The sequence below is a fragment of the Hyperolius riggenbachi genome, chromosome 4 (genome assembly GCF_040937935.1).
Source record: "Hyperolius riggenbachi isolate aHypRig1 chromosome 4, aHypRig1.pri, whole genome shotgun sequence".
In the NCBI taxonomy this organism is placed as follows: domain Eukaryota; kingdom Metazoa; phylum Chordata; class Amphibia; order Anura; family Hyperoliidae; genus Hyperolius; species Hyperolius riggenbachi.
Genome location: NC_090649.1, coordinates 9,200,784 through 9,205,783, shown reverse-complemented (window position 1 = coordinate 9,205,783; position 5,000 = coordinate 9,200,784). Strand labels below are relative to the sequence as shown.

The 5,000-nt window shown below is 47.0% G+C and overlaps 6 non-coding genes across 6 annotated transcripts; 3 read left to right on the top strand and 3 right to left on the bottom strand.

The window, feature by feature from the left end:
- The first annotated feature begins 218 nt into the window (after positions 1-218).
- TRNAN-GUU (transfer RNA asparagine (anticodon GUU)) lies at positions 219-292 on the top strand. Its single transcript has one exon. It is a non-coding gene; the product is annotated as a tRNA-Asn (tRNA).
- A 497-nt stretch (positions 293-789) lies between these two features.
- TRNAG-UCC (transfer RNA glycine (anticodon UCC)) lies at positions 790-861 on the bottom strand. The gene has a single exon. It is a non-coding gene; the product is annotated as a tRNA-Gly (tRNA).
- Positions 862-1,846: 985 nt separating this feature from the next.
- On the top strand, positions 1,847-1,920 carry TRNAN-GUU (transfer RNA asparagine (anticodon GUU)). The gene has a single exon. It is a non-coding gene; the product is annotated as a tRNA-Asn (tRNA).
- Positions 1,921-2,417: 497 nt separating this feature from the next.
- TRNAE-UUC (transfer RNA glutamic acid (anticodon UUC)) lies at positions 2,418-2,489 on the bottom strand. The gene has a single exon. It is a non-coding gene; the product is annotated as a tRNA-Glu (tRNA).
- Positions 2,490-3,474: 985 nt separating this feature from the next.
- TRNAN-GUU (transfer RNA asparagine (anticodon GUU)) lies at positions 3,475-3,548 on the top strand. The gene has a single exon. It is a non-coding gene; the product is annotated as a tRNA-Asn (tRNA).
- Positions 3,549-4,045: 497 nt separating this feature from the next.
- Positions 4,046-4,117, bottom strand: TRNAG-UCC (transfer RNA glycine (anticodon UCC)). Its single transcript has one exon. It is a non-coding gene; the product is annotated as a tRNA-Gly (tRNA).
- Positions 4,118-5,000: the final 883 nt, after the last annotated feature.

Genomic DNA, 5,000 nt, shown 5'->3' with positions numbered 1-5,000 from the left:
GTATAAAAACCAACGTACACCTAGCAGAGGATGGTTTCGATCCATCGACCTCTGGGTTATGGGCCCAGCACGCTTCCGCTGCGCCACTCTGCTGCCATACAGTGAATGCTTCATTGTGGGAAAAAGTGGCGTTAAACTTCTTGGAGCAGACTTACTTCCTCACTCCACAAGACACACATACATCCCCATAAAATCATTTAGCAACAACTGCAGGCACAGTCTCTGTGGCGCAATCGGTTAGCGCGTTCGGCTGTTAACCGAAAGGTTGGTGGTTCAAGCCCACCCAGGGACGGCCTTTCCTTTTGTGTTCAACAGTTGTCCGAAGAGAACCCCAGATAGCCATGTAGATTCATTTGAGACACGTTGGAATCTCATTCACGTTCATGAAAAGGGTGAGCAGCATCAAGTTCATGTCTTAGTGATACAACAGACATCCCTGGCAGTGTCTGTGACCAAATGAAGTTTTCTGTACCCCAGAAGCAGCAGTAAAGTATTAGCCGGGGATCGAACCCAAAGCCTGGCGACGGCTGTCAAGCCAAAGAAAGGCAGTTCAAGCCCACCCAAGGACAGGCTCGCTTTAGTGCCTTGCTAGCTATTTGTTTAGAACATTATAGAGTGTCTGCATTAAGTGTTGACCATTTAGAAAGAACTTTAAGCTGGCGTAGAGTCTGCTGCACCGGAATGGAACCTCTCCAGAGACTGAGCAGGTGCAGGATGTCCTAACTGTTCAGAGATCTTGTCTTGGTCTTGTCTTCCATGGAATTGTAGGGTGCCAAAAGCAAGCTCACATGCGTTGGCCGGGAATCGAACCCGGGTCAACTGCTTGGAAGGCAGCTATGCTCACCACTATACCACCAACGCTACATGCTGAAACTCGCCTAGCATGTACCATTGCAATATACCCAAGAGAAAAATGAGCTTGCTTATTTGCCTACTTTGCTAGATGTAAGCAGTGGGACACATGGTGATACTGCTTACAGACTTCAATTCAAGACTTCAGAAAGATCATGTGCCCCCCTGGATGATGCTGGTGCAACACACACAGCAAAGGACAGCAATTTGAAGTCTGGAAGATTCCAGGGCAAGGGTGGGAAGGATGAAAAGCTAGGTGGCCATGCAACCATTCCTGCTAACCCAAAGCTTACTTGTGCCCTACAACACATTGGCTTAAGACTTGACCAAATCCAATGCTCCAATATGGGGAAGCTTCTCTGTTTGCTGTTTTTTTTTTTTGTTTTTTTTTTTAAGTGCGGTGTCACAGTTCACCCATCTCTTCAACTACAAGAACGGCCCAGGAGTAGTCTTAGCTACCCTAATATGTACGTTACAGCAGGGCCCTTATTACACTTTCTCTTACAGGGCAATGGAAACCGTTTTGCCCATGCGATAAAGCAAGGTGCAAAAATGAATTCATGCCTAGCAGAGGATGGTTTCGATCCATCGACCTCTGGGTTATGGGCCCAGCACGCTTCCGCTGCGCCACTCTGCTTCTGTTTGTATTCAACCTTCAAGTTTAAGAAGGGTACATTAGTTGAAATAGTTACACTACTATCTATGTTACAGCAAGGCCCTAATGACACTTTCTCTTAAGGGGCTATGGCCGACAATTGGCCCATATGGTAAGCAAGGTATAAAAACCAACGTACACCTAGCAGAGGATGGTTTCGATCCATCGACCTCTGGGTTATGGGCCTAGCACGCTTCCGCTGCGCCACTCTGCTGCCATACAGTGAATGCTTCATTGTGGGAAAAAGTGGCGTTAAACTTCTTGGAGCAGACTTACTTCCTCACTCCACAAGACACACATACATCCCCATAAAATCATTTAGCAACAACTGCAGGCACAGTCTCTGTGGCGCAATCGGTTAGCGCGTTCGGCTGTTAACCGAAAGGTTGGTGGTTCAAGCCCACCCAGGGACGGCCTTTCCTTTTGTGTTCAACAGTTGTCCGAAGAGAACCCCAGATAGCCATGTAGATTCATTTGAGACACGTTGGAATCTCATTCACGTTCATGAAAAGGGTGAGCAGCATCAAGTTCATGTCTTAGTGATACAACAGACATCCCTGGCAGTGTCTGTGACCAAATGAAGTTTTCTGTACCCCAGAAGCAGCAGTAAAGTATTAGCCGGGGATCGAACCCAAAGCCTGGCGACGGCTGTCAAGCCAAAGAAAGGCAGTTCAAGCCCACCCAAGGACAGGCTCGCTTTAGTGCCTTGCTAGCTATTTGTTTAGAACATTATAGAGTGTCTGCATTAAGTGTTGACCATTTAGAAAGAACTTTAAGCTGGCGTAGAGTCTGCTGCACCGGAATGGAACCTCTCCAGAGACTGAGCAGGTGCAGGATGTCCTAACTGTTCAGAGATCTTGTCTTGGTCTTGTCTTCCATGGAATTGTAGGGTGCCAAAAGCAAGCTCACATGCGTTGGCCGGGAATCGAACCCAGGTCAACTGCTTGAAAGGCAGCTATGCTCACCACTATACCACCAACGCTACATGCTGAAACTCGCCTAGCATGTACCATTGCAATATACCCAAGAGAAAAATGAGCTTGCTTATTTGCCTACTTTGCTAGATGTAAGCAGTGGGACACATGGTGATACTGCTTACAGACTTCAATTCAAGACTTCAGAAAGATCATGTGCCCCCCTGGATGATGCTGGTGCAACACACACAGCAAAGGACAGCAATTTGAAGTCTGGAAGATTCCAGGGCAAGGGTGGGAAGGATGAAAAGCTAGGTGGCCATGCAACCATTCCTGCTAACCCAAAGCTTACTTGTGCCCTACAACACATTGGCTTAAGACTTGACCAAATCCAATGCTCCAATATGGGGAAGCTTCTCTGTTTGCTGTTTTTTTTTTTTTTTTTTTTTTTTAAGTGCGGTGTCACAGTTCACCCATCTCTTCAACTACAAGAACGGCCCAGGAGTAGTCTTAGCTACCCTAATATGTACGTTACAGCAGGGCCCTTATTACACTTTCTCTTACAGGGCAATGGAAACCGTTTTGCCCATGCGATAAAGCAAGGTGCAAAAATGAATTCATGCCTAGCAGAGGATGGTTTCGATCCATCGACCTCTGGGTTATGGGCCCAGCACGCTTCCGCTGCGCCACTCTGCTTCTGTTTGTATTCAACCTTCAAGTTTAAGAAGGGTACATTAGTTGAAATAGTTACACTACTATCTATGTTACAGCAAGGCCCTAATGACACTTTCTCTTAAGGGGCTATGGCCGACAATTGGCCCATATGGTAAGCAAGGTATAAAAACCAACGTACACCTAGCAGAGGATGGTTTCGATCCATCGACCTCTGGGTTATGGGCCCAGCACGCTTCCGCTGCGCCACTCTGCTGCCATACAGTGAATGCTTCATTGTGGGAAAAAGTGGCGTTAAACTTCTTGGAGCAGACTTACTTCCTCACTCCACAAGACACACATACATCCCCATAAAATCATTTAGCAACAACTGCAGGCACAGTCTCTGTGGCGCAATCGGTTAGCGCGTTCGGCTGTTAACCGAAAGGTTGGTGGTTCAAGCCCACCCAGGGACGGCCTTTCCTTTTGTGTTCAACAGTTGTCCGAAGAGAACCCCAGATAGCCATGTAGATTCATTTGAGACACGTTGGAATCTCATTCACGTTCATGAAAAGGGTGAGCAGCATCAAGTTCATGTCTTAGTGATACAACAGACATCCCTGGCAGTGTCTGTGACCAAATGAAGTTTTCTGTACCCCAGAAGCAGCAGTAAAGTATTAGCCGGGGATCGAACCCAAAGCCTGGCGACGGCTGTCAAGCCAAAGAAAGGCAGTTCAAGCCCACCCAAGGACAGGCTCGCTTTAGTGCCTTGCTAGCTATTTGTTTAGAACATTATAGAGTGTCTGCATTAAGTGTTGACCATTTAGAAAGAACTTTAAGCTGGCGTAGAGTCTGCTGCACCGGAATGGAACCTCTCCAGAGACTGAGCAGGTGCAGGATGTCCTAACTGTTCAGAGATCTTGTCTTGGTCTTGTCTTCCATGGAATTGTAGGGTGCCAAAAGCAAGCTCACATGCGTTGGCCGGGAATCGAACCCGGGTCAACTGCTTGGAAGGCAGCTATGCTCACCACTATACCACCAACGCTACATGCTGAAACTCGCCTAGCATGTACCATTGCAATATACCCAAGAGAAAAATGAGCTTGCTTATTTGCCTACTTTGCTAGATGTAAGCAGTGGGACACATGGTGATACTGCTTACAGACTTCAATTCAAGACTTCAGAAAGATCATGTGCCCCCCTGGATGATGCTGGTGCAACACACACAGCAAAGGACAGCAATTTGAAGTCTGGAAGATTCCAGGGCAAGGGTGGGAAGGATGAAAAGCTAGGTGGCCATGCAACCATTCCTGCTAACCCAAAGCTTACTTGTGCCCTACAACACATTGGCTTAAGACTTGACCAAATCCAATGCTCCAATATGGGGAAGCTTCTCTGTTTGCTGTTTTTTTTTTTTTTTTTTTTTTTTTTTAAGTGCGGTGTCACAGTTCACCCATCTCTTCAACTACAAGAACGGCCCAGGAGTAGTCTTAGCTACCCTAATATGTACGTTACAGCAGGGCCCTTATTACACTTTCTCTTACAGGGCAATGGAAACCGTTTTGCCCATGCGATAAAGCAAGGTGCAAAAATGAATTCATGCCTAGCAGAGGATGGTTTCGATCCATCGACCTCTGGGTTATGGGCCCAGCACGCTTCCGCTGCGCCACTCTGCTTCTGTTTGTATTCAACCTTCAAGTTTAAGAAGGGTACATTAGTTGAAATAGTTACACTACTATCTATGTTACAGCAAGGCCCTAATGACACTTTCTCTTAAGGGGCTATGGCCGACAATTGGCCCATATGGTAAGCAAGGTATAAAAACCAACGTACACCTAGCAGAGGATGGTTTCGATCCATCGACCTCTGGGTTATGGGCCCAGCACGCTTCCGCTGCGCCACTCTGCTGCCATACAGTGAATGCTTCA